Here is a 14,684-nt window from a genome sequence, read left to right on the forward strand (position 1 = left end):
TTACTCCATACACCTCGTACAGTAGCGGCTCCGCTCTGTACACACACGGCTCCTCTCCGTCCACCTCATACACATGCGGCTCCGCTCCTTACACTTCGTACACACACGGCTCCGCTCCATACACCTTGTACACACACGGCTGCACTCCATATACTTCGTACACATGCCTCTGCTCCATATACCTCGTACACACACAGCTCTGCTCCGTACACCCCGTACACACACAGCTCTGCTCCATACACCTCGTACATGCGTGGCTCTGCTTCATACACCTCGTACAAGCGCGGCTCCGCTTCGTACACTTCGTACATGTGCGGCTCCGCTCTGTACACCTCGTACACATGCGGCTCTGCTCTGTACACCTCGTACACACACGGCTCTGCTCTGTACACCTCATACACACACGGCTCTGCTCCGTACACCTCGTACATGCACGGCTCCGCTCCGTACACCTCGTACACACGCGGCTCCGCTCCGTACACCTTGTACACACATGGCTCCGCTCCGTACACCTTGTACACACATGGCTCCGCTCCGTACACCTTGTACACACATGGCTCCGCTCCGTACACCTTGTACACATGGCTCTGCTCCGTACACCTCGTACACACGCGGCTCCGCTACGTACACCTCGTACACACACCACTCCGTACACCTCGTACACACACGGCTCCGCTCTGTATACCTCGTACACACACAGCTCTGCTTTATCCACACTGTAAACCCCTCCTGACCCCACACATAAACTACCTCATTCAGCACCATGACAACCAGCACAGCAGAATCCTGCAGACACCGAAGCCCCTGATCATGTGACTCCTGACTCCTCCCCTCCTGTGACCTCATCACAGGTCCTATGCGCACATTGGAGAAAACAGCCTAGCGACAGGCTGCTGTCAGTGCGGTGGGTCTCTGCGGGAGGACGAGGATGGGATGCATGGGGGGGCGTTGCGGCTCAGTGCAGTGCGGGACGCTGGTGGGGAGGGTCAAAAATGAGACTGTCCCACGAGAATCGGGAAGATTGGAAGATATACCTGCCGGGCCCATGACTCCCCCCGGACCCGGTCACAGTGGCGACTCCTGCGACCATGCTAGTTACGCCCCTGTTAGGTAGCTATACATCCAATACACATGGCCAGCTATTGCTTGCTTTTTTAATCCTTCTTAAGTCTATCGAGACAGAATTGCCTTTCCCAATATGAGTGGAGAATTCACTATCCTGACGAAGGACACTGTCCGAAACGTGCGTCAGGGTGTGCTCCACACTGTAACCATCATCCACCCAGGTAATCTAGTCGTGCTCCATTGCATTCCTGGCTTGTCTGCGCTAATTATTCATCTGCCTGCCTTCATGAGCTATATTCTATTGCCTCTGATATTACCTAGTGGGGTAGCTTTTTTATATATATATATATATATATATATACATATATACAGTGGGGGTAATAGTTCTTTGATTCCTTGCTGATTTTATAAGTTTGCCAACTGACAAAGACATGAACATTCTATCATTTTAAGGGTAGGGCAATTTTAACATTGAGAGATAGAATATCTATATATATAAAATTGAATGTATGTGTGTGTGTATCACCAACCAATCACTAAGCATCTTTCATTTCACCAGAGCTGTTTAAAAGAAGCTGAGCTGTGATTGGTTGCTATGAGCAACAGTTTTCCTTGCAAAAAATCACTAAGCATCTTTCATTTCACCAGAGCTGTTTAAAAGAAGCTGAGCTGTGATTGGTTGCTATGAACAACAGTTTTCCCACTCGACAACACCTCAGCACACGCTGACATGGTGGGAGAAATATAGCATACCCGGGAATATAAGCTCCCAGCCATTGTCTGCCCCCCAGAAAGGAGCAGAGAGCACATCCTCCATCCGATAGGCACATCCTCCCTCTTAAAGGGATCTCCGGTTTGGAATTAGGGCAAATCCATCCAGCGCTTTAGTTTTGACCCCAGGCCTCTCTTAAAGGGATCCCCCAGTTTGGAAGTTAGGGAAATTCCACCCAGCGTTCTGGTTCTGACCCCAGGCTCTCTTAAAGGGATCACCGGTATGGAATTAGGACCGTTCCACTCAGCGCTGTGGTTCTGACCCCAGGGTCTCTTAAAGGGATCATTGGTATGGAAGTTAGAGCAATTCCACTAAGCGCTCTGGTTCTGACCCCAGGGTCTCTTAAAGGGATCCCCGGTACGGAAGTGAGGGCAAATCCATTCTGCTCTTTGGTACTGACCCCAGGCCTCTCTTAAAGGGATCTCCGGTATGGAAGATAGGGCAAATACCTCAGTGCTTTGATTCTCACCCCAGGCTTCTATTAAAGGGATCATTGGTATGAAAGTCAGGGCAAATCCATCCAGCACTTTGGTTCTGACCCCAGTCTCTCTTAAAGGGATCATTGGTATGGAAGTTAGGGCAATTCCACTCAGCGCTCTGGTTCTGACCCCAGGCCCCTCTTAAAGGGATCCCCGGTATGGAAGTGAGGGCAAATCCACTCTGCACTTTGGTACTGATCAAAGGCCTCTCTTAAAGGGATCTCCGGTATGGAAGATAGGGCAAATCCCTCAGCGCTCTGATTCTCACCCCAGGCTTCGATTAAAGGGATCATTGGTATGGAAGTCAGGGCAAATCCATCCAGCGCTTTGGATCTGACCCCAGGGATCTCTTAAAGGGTTCCGCGGTATGGAAGTTAGGGAAATTCCACTCAGCGCTCTGGTTCTGACCCCAGGCTCTCTTAAAGGGATCCCTTGTATGGAAGTCAGGGCAATTGCCTTCAAATGCTCTGGTACTGACCCCAGGCTCTCTTAAAGGGATCCCCGGTATAGAAGTTAGGACTGTTCCACTCAGCACTGTGGTTCTGACCCCAAGATTCTATTAAAGGGATCATTGGTATGTAAGTCAGGGCAAATCCACCCAGCGCTCTGGTTCTGACCCCAGGCCCCCTTAAAGGGATCCCCGGTATGGAAATGAGGGCAAATCCACTCTGTGCTTTGGTACTGACCCCAGGCCTTTCTTAAAGGGATCTCTGGTATGAAAGTTAGGGTAAATCCCTCGGCGCTCTGATTCTCACTTCAGGCTTCTATTAAAGGGATCATTGGTATGGAAGTCAGGGCAAATCCACTCAGCACTTTGGTTCTGATGCCAGGCCTCTCTTAATTGGATCCCCGGTATGGAAGTTAGGACCGTTCCACTCAGTGCTCTGGTTCTGACCCAGGATGATGGGATGATGTGAGATATTATGGGTAGTAGTCCGGTGGCTCTGGCTGACAGGATTATGTGGGATACTAGGGGCAGTAGTCCGGTGACTCTGGCTGACGGGATGATGTGGGATATTAGGGGTAGCAGTCCGGCAGCTGTGATGGGATGATGTTGGATATTAGGGGTAGTAGTCTGGTGGCTCTGACGGAATGATGTGGGATATTAAGGGTAGTAGTCCGGTGGCTCTGACGGGATGATGTGGAATATTAATGGTAGTAGTCCGACGGCTGTGACAGGATGATGTGGGATATTAGTGGCAGTTGTCCGGTGGCTCTGACAGAATGATGTGGGATATTAGGGGTAGTAGTCCTGTGGCTCTGATGGGATGATGTGGAATATTAGTGGTAATAGTCCGGCGGCTGTGACGGGATGATGTGGGATATTAGTGGTAGTTGTCCAGTGGCTCTGGCTGACGGGATAATGTGGGATATTAGGGGTAGTAGTCCGGTAGCTCTGACTGATGGGATGATGTGGCATATTATAGTGAATGTGGCTATGTGGAGTGGGCGGGGTTCTACACTCAGCTTTATATATTTATAGATACTAGCTGAAGAGCCCGGCGCTGCCCGGGCATAGTAACTAACTGTGGTTAGTTATAGCAAATTATACTTATCCTCCATCCCATAGTCCCGTGCCCATATACCCATCATACATATCCACGATCCCATAGGCCCGTGCCCATATACCCATCATACATATCCTCCATCCCATAGTCGAGTGCCCATATACCCATCACACATCCTCCATCCCATAGTCCCATGCCCATATACCCATCACACATATTCGCCATCCCATAGTCGAGTGCCCATATACCCATCACACATCCTCCATCTTCGCCATCCCATAGTCGAGTGCCCATATACCCATCACACATCCTTCATCTCATAGTCCCATGCCCATATATCCATCATACATATCCTCCATCCCATAGTCCAGTGCCCATATACCCATCACACATCCTCCATCCCATAGTCCCGTGCCCATATACCCGTCATGCATATCCTCCATCCCATAGTCCAGTGCCCATATACCCATCACACATCCTCCATCCAATAGTCAACCATTATGACATCATAATGAGCGGCGGGGCTTGCAACCTATGATGACATCAGCGTCGCCATGGCAACCATTATGACATCATAATGAGGGGCGGGGCTTGATACACACACACTTTTTCCCCATTATGTAGACAGGGGCAAAATTGTTTGGTGAATTGGATTGCGCGGGGTTAAAAATTTCGCCTCACAACATAGCCTAGGACACTCTCGGGGTCCAGACGTGTGACTGTGCCAAATTTTATGGCTGTAGCTGCGACGGTGCGGATGCCAATCCCGGACATACACACATACATACATACACACATACACACACTTGAGCTTTATATATTAGATAATCATTATAATTTGTTATAACTAACTGTAGTTAGTTACTATGCCCGGGTAGCGCTGGGCTCTTCAGCTAGTCAAAAATAAAATCCAGAAAATCACATTGTATGAATTATATAAATTTATTTTAATTTTGCAGTGAGAAATACCGTATTTTTCAGATTATAAGATGCACTTTTTTCCTCCAAAAATGTGGAGGAAAATGGGGGGGTGCACTTTATAGACTCTGGCTGTGGTGAGGAGGTGGGGGGAAGGGCATCGGCGGAGCAGCGGGTCACAGGAGGCTGTGGCTAACTCCTGTTCCTGCTGCTAAAGAGAAATGAATATTCACTGCATTCCATGCCCATGAGCGTGGAAGGCAATGAATATTCATTTGTCTTTAATAATAGTATCTTGGTATGATTTTCCCCCAACCCCAGTCCTGGAATGCATGGCCCCATCCTTATAATTGGCACCCACTCCCATCCTGGTATGCATGGCCCCATTATAAAACATTAAAAAAGCCAAACCATTACACTTACCTACTCGGCCCACTCTCGTGGCATCCTGCTCCGGTGTCAGCAACTGCTTTATGCTTGTAAGTGGGTCGCCCTCCCAGGGCTGTGGGGCACTCAGTACCGGGCCCGATGAGCTTCAATGGGAGATGTCACGGTAGCTGGGACCCGGCCCGTGGCCCTGAGCGCCCATTGTATAAAGGGGAAAGTTTATGGAGGAACTGGAGTTAATGTTGTTGGAACATAATTATGACATGGTGGGGATATCTGAGACATGGCTGGACGAGAGCCATGACTGGGCTGTTAATGTACAGGGCTATAGTCTGTTCAGAAATGACCGTACAAATAAGCGAGGGGGAGGTGTGTGTTTATATGTAAAATCATCCTTAAAACCCATCCTTCATGATAATATATATGAATCTAATGAAAATGTAGAGTCCCTGTGGGTAGAGATAAGGGGAGGGGAGAAAAATAATAAATTACTGATAGGGGTTTGTTATAAGTCTCCAAAAATAATGGAAGCAACAGAGAATATCCTCATAAAGCAAATAGATGAAGCTGCGACTCAAGGAGAAGTCATTATTATGGGGGACTTCAACTACCCTGAAATACATTGGGGAACCGAAATCTGCAGTTCCAGCAAAGGTAACAGGTTTTTGACTACTATGAGAGACAATTACCTTTCACAACTGGTTCAGGACCCAACAAGAGGGGGGGCACTGCTAGACCTAATATTAACCAACAGGCCAGACCGCATATCAAATGTAAGGGTTGAGGGTCACTTGGGTAATAGTGATCACAAATTAATAAGTTTTCATGTATCCTTTAATAAGATGTGTAGTAGAGGGGTTACAAGGACACTAAACTTCAGGAAAGCAAATTTCCAACGGATGAGAGATGATCTTGGTGCAATTAACTGGGACGATATCCTGAGACATAAAAATACACAAAGAAAATGGGAGACGTTTATTAGCATCCTGAATAGGAGCTGTGCACAATATATACCGAATGGGAATAAACATGCGAGAAATAGGAAGAAACCACTATGGCTAAATAGAGCTGTAAGGGGCACAATAAGGGACAAACATAAAGCATTTAGAGAATTAAAGCAAGTAGGTAGTGATGAGGCATTAACTAAATACAGAAGATTAAATAAATTCTGTAAAAAGCAAATCAAGACAGCAAAGATTGAGACAGAGAGACTCATTGCCAGAGAAAGTAAAAATAATCCCAAAATATTCTTTAACTACATAAATAGTAAGAAACTAAAAAATGATAGTGTTGGCCCCCTTAAAAATAGTCTGGGTGAAATGGTGGAGGAGGATGAGGAAAAAGCCAATATGCTAAATGACTTTTTTTCAACAGTATTTACACAAGAAAATCCCATGACGGATAACATGATCAGGGATAAAAATTCTCCATTAAATGTCACCTGCTTAACCCAGCAGGAAGTACGGCGGCGTCTAAAAATCACTAAAATTGACAAATCCCCTGGCCCGGATGGGATACACCCCCGAGTACTGCAGGAATTAAGTACAGTCATAGATAGACCATTATTTTTAATCTTTAAAGATTCCATAATAACAGGGTCTGTACCACAGGACTGGCGTATAGCAAATGTGGTGCCAATATTCTAAAAGGGGACAAAAACTGAACTTGGAAATTATAGGCCAGTAAGTTTAACCTCAACTGTGGGTAAGATCCTGGAGGGTTTCCTAAGAGATACTATACTGGAGTATCTGGAGAAGAATAACCTCATGACCCAATATCAACATGGGTTTACAAGGGACCGTTCCTGTCAGACTAATCTGATAAGCTTTTATGAAGACGTAAGTTCCGGACTGGACCAAGGGAATGCAGTGGACGTGGTGTACATGGACTTTTCAAAAGCTTTTGATACGGTGCCACACAAAAGGTTGATACATAAAATGAGAACAATGGGGATAGGGGAAAATATGTGTAGGTGGGTTAAGAGCTGGCTCAGGGATAGGAAACAAAGGGTGGTTATTAATGGAGCACACTCGGACTGGGTCACGGTTAGCAGTGGGGTACCACAGGGGTCAGTTTTGGGCCCGCTTCTTTTTAACATATTTATTAATGACCTTCTAGGGGGCATAGAGAGTAGAATTTCAATATTTGCAGATGACACTAAACTCTGCAGGGTAATCAATACAGAGGAGGACAATTTTATATTACAGGAGGATTTATGTAAACTAGAAGCTTGGGCTGATAAATGGCAAATGAGCTTTAATGGGGATAAATGTAAGGTCATGCACTTGGGTAGAACGAACAAGATGTATAATTATGTGCTTAATTGTAAAACACTGGGCAAAACAGTCACTGAAAAAGACCTTGGGGTATGGGTGGACGACAAACTCACATTTAGCGGCCAGTGTCAGGCAGCTGCTGCAAAGGCAAATAAAATAATGGGATGCATTAAAAGAGACATAGATGCTCATGAGGAGAACATAATTTTACCTCTATATAAGTCACTAGTGCGACCACACTTAGAATACTGTGTACAGTTCTGGTCTCCGGTGTATAAGAAAGACATAGCTGAACTGGAGCGGGTGCAGAGAAGAGCGACCAAGGTTATTAGGGAACTAGGGGGTCTGCAATACCATGATAGGTTATTACATTTGGGGTTATTTAGTTTGGAGAATCGAAGGCTTAGGGGTGATCTTATTACAATGTATAAATTTATGCGGGGACAATACCAAGAGCTTTCTAATGATCTTTTTACTCTTAGACCCGTGACGGGGACAAGGGGGCATCCTCTACGTCTGGAGGAAAGAAGGTTTAAGCATACTCACAGACGTGGATTCTTTACTGTAAGAGCAGCGAGACTATGGAACTCTCTGCCATATGATGTTGTAATGAGTGATTCCCTACTAAAATTTAAGAAGGGACTGGATGCCTTTCTTGAAAAGTATAATATTACAGGGTATATACACTAGTTTCCTTAATATTGCATTGATCCAGGGAGCTAGTCTGATTGCCGTATGTGGAGTCGGGAAGGAATTTTTTTCCCCAATGTGATGCTTACTGTTTGCCACATGGGTTTTTTTTGCCTTCCTCTGGATCAACATGTTAGGGCAAGTTAGGATAGGATATGGGTGGAACTAGATGGACTTAAAGTCTCCCTTCAACCTTAATAACTATGTTACTATGTTACTATGTTACTATGAATGATTCGTGACGCCACCTGTGGTGTTTGGCAATGAAGATGTAAGCCGACGCTGCAGACAGATCCTCTGGGACAGATGGTGTGGTGCAGCAATGATGTTATAGCCCTCCACAGGCAGGGCTGTAGTCCCAGGGCAGTGTAGGTGAAGTGACACTTAGATGGTGTAGTGTCGGGCGCAAGGGATGTAGCAGTGCTGGGCAGGTTGGCGCATGAATAAGTGGAGGACACCAGGGCATGTAGTTGCAAAGCTTTACTCACAGTCTGTTGCAGGTACAGGTGCCTGCATCCGTGCCGTGTCCTCCGGGTCAGGAGCTCAGCCAACTTCCAGGCAAGATGAAGTACTCCTTTCCAACACTCCGCCAACATATGTGCCTTTTCTGAACGTTTCCTCTTATCCTCTTATAGCGCCTTTGAATTAAGCACTCCTAGTACTGAGTTACACTGGAGTTCCTCCTGTCAGATATTCCTATGAACTCTACTTGTACGGCAGACAGCTGTAGCCTGCTTCGAGGACTCCTTACTACCTAGTCCTGGCTCACTATCATTGCTGTTGTGCCCCCAAGTCTGGTGTGGGAATAAAGTGGTCACTACTTCTATTCCTCCGGCGTCTGCTGCAGGACCATTAGTATCCATACAACCTCGGGGACCGGACCCCGGCCTTGCACTTAGAACTTGGGAAGGGTTCTCTCCTCCAACCCTGATCCTTTGTTCTCTTATTCTCCTTATGTTCCGTGCTAATCCTTCTTCCCAATGGAGAGTCAAGCTTCCTTTCTCTGTCTCTTTCCTGTGCCAGCAGACCCAGATCACTGTGGCCTGCTGCAGCACTTCCTTCTTCCATCCCTCTCCCGGGGATCTTCTCTGTCTCACTCTGTCCTTCTACATCCTCACTCACTGACGGAATGAATGACTGACTGAACGACTGACTCAACTCTTCCCGCTCTTTTATGTAAACTCAGCTCCACCCACCTCCCAGCACGTTTCGTGTTCCAAGCAGGGAGCCACCAAGGGGTGCTATGCTACATTCCAAGCAGGGAGCCGCCGAAGGTGCTTTGCTACACTACTTTGTGGTGTGGGGTGCAGGTGTTGGAGTGTGGTCAGGTGTCTCCACCTTACCTGGATGGTGGGGTACCACACCTCAGGAGGAGGTGCAGTACCTCTGTGGCGTCTGAACCCTCAGGGGCACCACATACCCCCCCGTTAAACACAGCACGTCCGCGGGCTGCAAGAAAACAGACAAATACAGGAACATACAAAAATGTTATAATGCTAATAAACAGTTCTTATCTAAACATCTCAATGTGGGAGGCACTGACTCTTGTACGTTGCAAACAATTTTTACTAACTATCTATATCTCACTACAGTTCCTAGTTCAAAGTGCTATTTCATGCATTATCACTCATCACTTCTTCTTTCACATTTTCTACTTTCTTTTATTAACCTTAAGTGACAACCGTTGATGACTGGTTCGTCACCTGTATTTTTCAAATCTTCATCTTTATTCAAATTTCTTTATTAAAACATTCCTATTTAGTCATTACTGTTAACTAGATTCTATATAAAAGCTATTCTCTATTAATACTTTCACAAGGCACATTATAAAATACTTCACATCAAAACTTCAATAATTCTTGTAAGTGCTGGACACCGCTCCCAGCCGGGATCTCTTGCAGTGTCCTTTTGGTAGGAGCTATGCTCCAGGTGAGGTAGTCCTTATTCCAAAAAGGGCTATGTAAAACCAAGAAGGAGAACCTAAAAAGGTGCAAACTATTTACTTGACAGTTCTGGATCATTCAGTGTCCATGATCTCCACAGTTCAGTAAAGAAAAATGCTGCCAATGCAACTGGGCAAAAAAACTGGAAACATGATGAATAAACAAAATAACTTTAAAGTACAACGGTGCAAATACCCTCCTGGGTAACAGAGTTAGTTATCTGGAATGTTATGGCTAGTTGTGCCCTCCTGGGTTTCTGGAAGCTGGTTGCTTGGGCTGCTTCCAGGGAAGATGCTCTGGCGGTCCACAAATTGCAGGTATTCCTTTTCTCCAGGTGAGGGATTGGTTGCCACTGGCTCAGGTGGAAGGGCAGTGATTGTCATTGCTACCGGTACGGATTGCACATCAGCTGCTGCAGGTGGTTTGTCTGCTGCCAGTAACTCTGCAGGAGTTGCGGCTGGTGCCAAGGGATGTGGTTCCTCAATCTCAGGCGGCACTACTATCTTGATTTTTGGCCTGACATCTGGTGGTAACGGTGTCTGTGGGCGCTTGTGGGGGTTGAGGCGGGGGGCCTGAATTTGTGGCAAAGGAAACCCGTGATGCATAGTGACACCCATCAGCTGCTCAGGCTCTTCTGCTGAGATCAGAAGATGTCGAATGGGATGCGCTTGTTCCAGCCTTACTCTTTTCAGCAGGGACTTCTTCCATTTCCCCATCGCAGTCAGCTTAGTGTTTTTGAATTGAGAACACAGCCCCTCCATTTGTCCCATGCGGAGTACTGGCCCATCGCACGCGGTGTACTGGAACTCAGGGGGCAACCCGGTTGCAGGGGCGGCGGTCGTACCTGATGTTTCCCGGTGGTGTTGTGGCTCCGGTGCAGGCTTGAGATGGTGGGCAGCTGCAGGGGTATCCACAGGGGCAGTCTGTCCGGATGTCGGCGGTGGAGCAGATGGCGGCTCCGGGTCCGCAGGGGTTTCCGTCCGGTGGGACCTGCGCAGCCGCGCTAGGTCCAGGCAGGGGCTCAGCTTTCTCAGCTTCAGGCTACTGGCCCTCGGATAACTCCTCTGGGCAGACAACGCTCAGCGGCGGTTGCAGCGCGGGAATGGTTTGGGGCGCTGCCAGTGGTATTGCAGCCTCCTCCGGCTCCAAGGGTTCTGCCTGGGGTAGAGCTTGTGCAGCGGCGACGGGTACCGGTGCTGAAGGTACCGCGGGTGTAGGCCCTTCCTGGGCGCGCTGCAGGTTCAGAGTCCATAAGGCTTCTTATCTCAGCCGCAGACGGGTGGTCAGCTGGGCTATCTCATCCTCCAGCTGCTGACGGTCCAGATGGGAAGCCAGATCGGAGCCTTCAGCCATTGCGCCGGGGAGGTTCAGCTTAACCTCCCTTTGCTCTTCAGGCCTCTGTGGCGCCCCCAGGAGTATGGTCGCCACAGTGACTTTGCCTTCCCCCAGGGGAGGGTAATGCCAGGCTTGGAGGCAATGACGGGTCTCTCTCGCAGTCAATCTATGCATGCAACACAGTTCCACTCCAGGCCAGCAGGGGCAACTCTGAACCGGGATTAAGGGGAGGAGTGCTCTCTGAGGGCCAAGAGGAAGGAGTGAAGAGTTAGTCTGCGGAGGGTGAAGTGTGCAGACGTGTGGAAGGAGCGCTGAGATAGAGCTGAGAGGAAAAGTTCATCTCCTGTAAGAGCGCATGAACTGGAGCCTGGTCGCCACGGCTGTATGGACACTGATGGTCCTACAGCAGACACCAGAGGAGTAGAAGGCTGTAAATGCAATACTCCCATCTAAGACTTGAGGGCACAACAGCAACACGGATAGTGAGCCGGGACTTAGGAGTGAGGAGTCCCTGGAACAGGCTACAGTTGTCTGCCGTACAAGTAGAGTTCTTGGGAACATCTGACAGGAGGAACGTCAGTGTAACTCAGTACTGGAGATCCCTCAAATAGCGCTAGGAAGGAGACTGCACAGCCCATCTGCTGAGAGAGAATTCCTGAGTTGCTTCCAGGCTAGCCTGCTCCGGTACCATCTGTAACCAGGACCCTGGACTGCATTTATCAAGTAAAGGTATAGAAACTGCACCCCGCTGTGTCTTGTCTGCTTCCTACCTTTCCGGCACCGCTACATCCCCATGCCAACCACATCTACACTGCCCTGGGACTACAGTTCACCTGTGGGGAGCTTTTACATCTTTGCTGCACCATACCGTAAGTTCCAGCGGATTTGCATGCAGCGTCGGCTTAACACCTCCCTTGCCGAGCACCACAGGTGGCGTCACGAACTATTCATCTAACTACATTCCACCATTCACATTTTCCCATTACTTGGGCTCCCAGGGCCACGGTCTGGGTCACTGCTGCTGTGACACATCCCACTGATACCGGCCCGGTACCGAGTATCCCACAGCCCTCGGAGGGCGACCCAATTTGGCGTCACGAACAGGATAACGGAGCCCGGTACCCCCGGGTCCTGTGTGCCATAGACTGTGTTTGTGTAAAAGACTGTGTTGGCGCTATTGCCGCGCTGCTTGGCACGCACGGGAAACAAAAGAGACGGGCTTTCGTAGGCGGAGCCCCTCCGAGGGCGCGAAGCAGTGAAGTCCCGTGCGGGAAGAGGAAAAAGTGCGCGAGAAGTGGGAGGAGCTGAGGCCTACAGCCCGGAGCATCGGGTCTGCGAAGCGGCCGCTGGTAAGCTCACACAACCCCCGGCCCTGGCTAACGTTAACTAGGGGGGGAGAGGATGTCTTCGGCCCAAAGCAATGCAGCGGCGGACGCCGCCGCTCACCCCTCAGTGCCGCAAGGAATAGCATCCACCGCAGCGGTCCCCATAATGCCGCTGTCTATGCCCTACCTTCCGGGAGCAGCCTGGCTACCGCAGTACTCGGGTGAGTCGCATGCCCTGAGTGAATTCAAAGAGAGACTGTTTAGTTTGATTAAAGTATACCCTCTGTCTGAAAGCCAGAAAGTGAATATCCTGATTGGACAGCTAACGGGTGCAGCACAGAGAGAAGTGAAAGCCTGGCTGGACACTGATAAAGAAACTGTTGCAAAGATCCTGGCCAAGCTGAGAAGCACCTTTGACACTTGCACTGCAGCTGAAATCAAGATGCGGTTCTTTGGCTGTAAACAGAAGGCGCAGGACAGTATAAGGGACTATGCTCTCAACCTGCAGGAGGCGCTGCGAGCAGTTAAGCAAGTTGATCCTGACAGTGTGAAGGAGGAAGATAAACTGTTAAAGGAGCAGTTCATTGAAGGACTTCTATCCAGTACACACAGAGGACAGTTGCGCATCATAACCCTGCAAGACCCTGATCTGGACTTTGCTGATTTTAAGGACAGGGCTATATGGGTACTGCAGGAACCCTCTGACAGCCGTCCAGTGCCCCTGAGGCGCCCAGCAATCACTACCACCAGGAAGCAATGTCTTTCCCTTCCGTCCCTGTGGAGGCTGATGCACAGACTCTGGATAAAGATTCAACTGAAGCGCTGCGTCTTCAGGTCCAGGAGTTGACCAAAGGAATGGCTGCACTTACTAAAACTGTGCAGTCTCTGCAAGTGTCCTCCAAGGAAAAGATCCAGCTGGCTTCCAGCCCAGAGGATGTCCCGTGGCTCCGGAAGAGGAGAGCTCCGCCACTCCAAGGGAGGAGCAACGATCGCTATGACCAGGACGGACGTCCCATCTGTCGTCGCTGTTATAAGGCAGGTCATCTTGCAAGATTCTGTCCTTTAAACGAGCAACCCCTGGGGAAGAGGGCCAACCCCCAGGAATAGGATCTCCAGGCCCAAAGAACTGGAGAGCCAAGTATGTTGGAGGGAGACCAATCCTTCCAGTGGTGATTGACGGTATCCCCATGAACGCTCTGCTGGACACTGGCTCTCAGGTGACCACTATGCCGTACATTCTTTACAAGAGGTATTGGACTGATTCTGAACTTACCCGTGGCCCAACTGATGAACTGACAGTAGTTGCCAGTAATGGTCAGTCTTTGCCGCAGATTGGATGTAAAGAGATTACTGTTAAGGTGGGTGGGGAAGAGCTAAAATCTCAAGGTCTGATAGTTGTGGATATTGATCGACGTGAATGTAATCCCATGATGACTCTTGGTACAAATGTAATTGAAAACTGTCTTTCTGAGGTTATTGTCTTGTTGCAACAGGTGGCTGAGACTGCTGGTTCCTGTGAACAACGAGTCCTGCAGAAGGAGATCAGAGCCCTGATGCAAAGACAACAGGTAGAACTCTATGGCGGAGAAATTGGCAGTGTCAGAGTGAGTGATCCCTTCCCCATTGCAATACCCCCCAGGTGTGAAATGTTGATTTGGTGTCGGGCAGCTATAGGTCTTAGAGGGAGAGATTACCAGGCATTGGTAGAACCAGTATACTCCGATAGCAGGCCCACTGTCCTGACAGCCAGAGGGGTGGTTGATGTACGAAAAGGGAGAGTGCTTGTACGCCTCTTAAATTGTGGGGAGGAGGAGGCCACAATACCTCGGTACGCCACAGTTGCTAAGCTGCTCACTGTTAATAACAACTCATTGCAGGTAGCAGAGCCCTTGGTCTCATCCGACCAGGTGGAGGACAATGGCTCTGTGAAGCAGCCAGAGGAGTGGTGTCAGCAACTGCAGGTGGGAACTGACTCTACACCCTCAT

This window comes from Dendrobates tinctorius, unplaced genomic scaffold (assembly GCF_039654945.1).
Source record: "Dendrobates tinctorius isolate UK_male_01 unplaced genomic scaffold, ASM3965494v1 ptg000086l, whole genome shotgun sequence".
In the NCBI taxonomy this organism is placed as follows: Eukaryota; Metazoa; Chordata; class Amphibia; order Anura; family Dendrobatidae; genus Dendrobates; species Dendrobates tinctorius.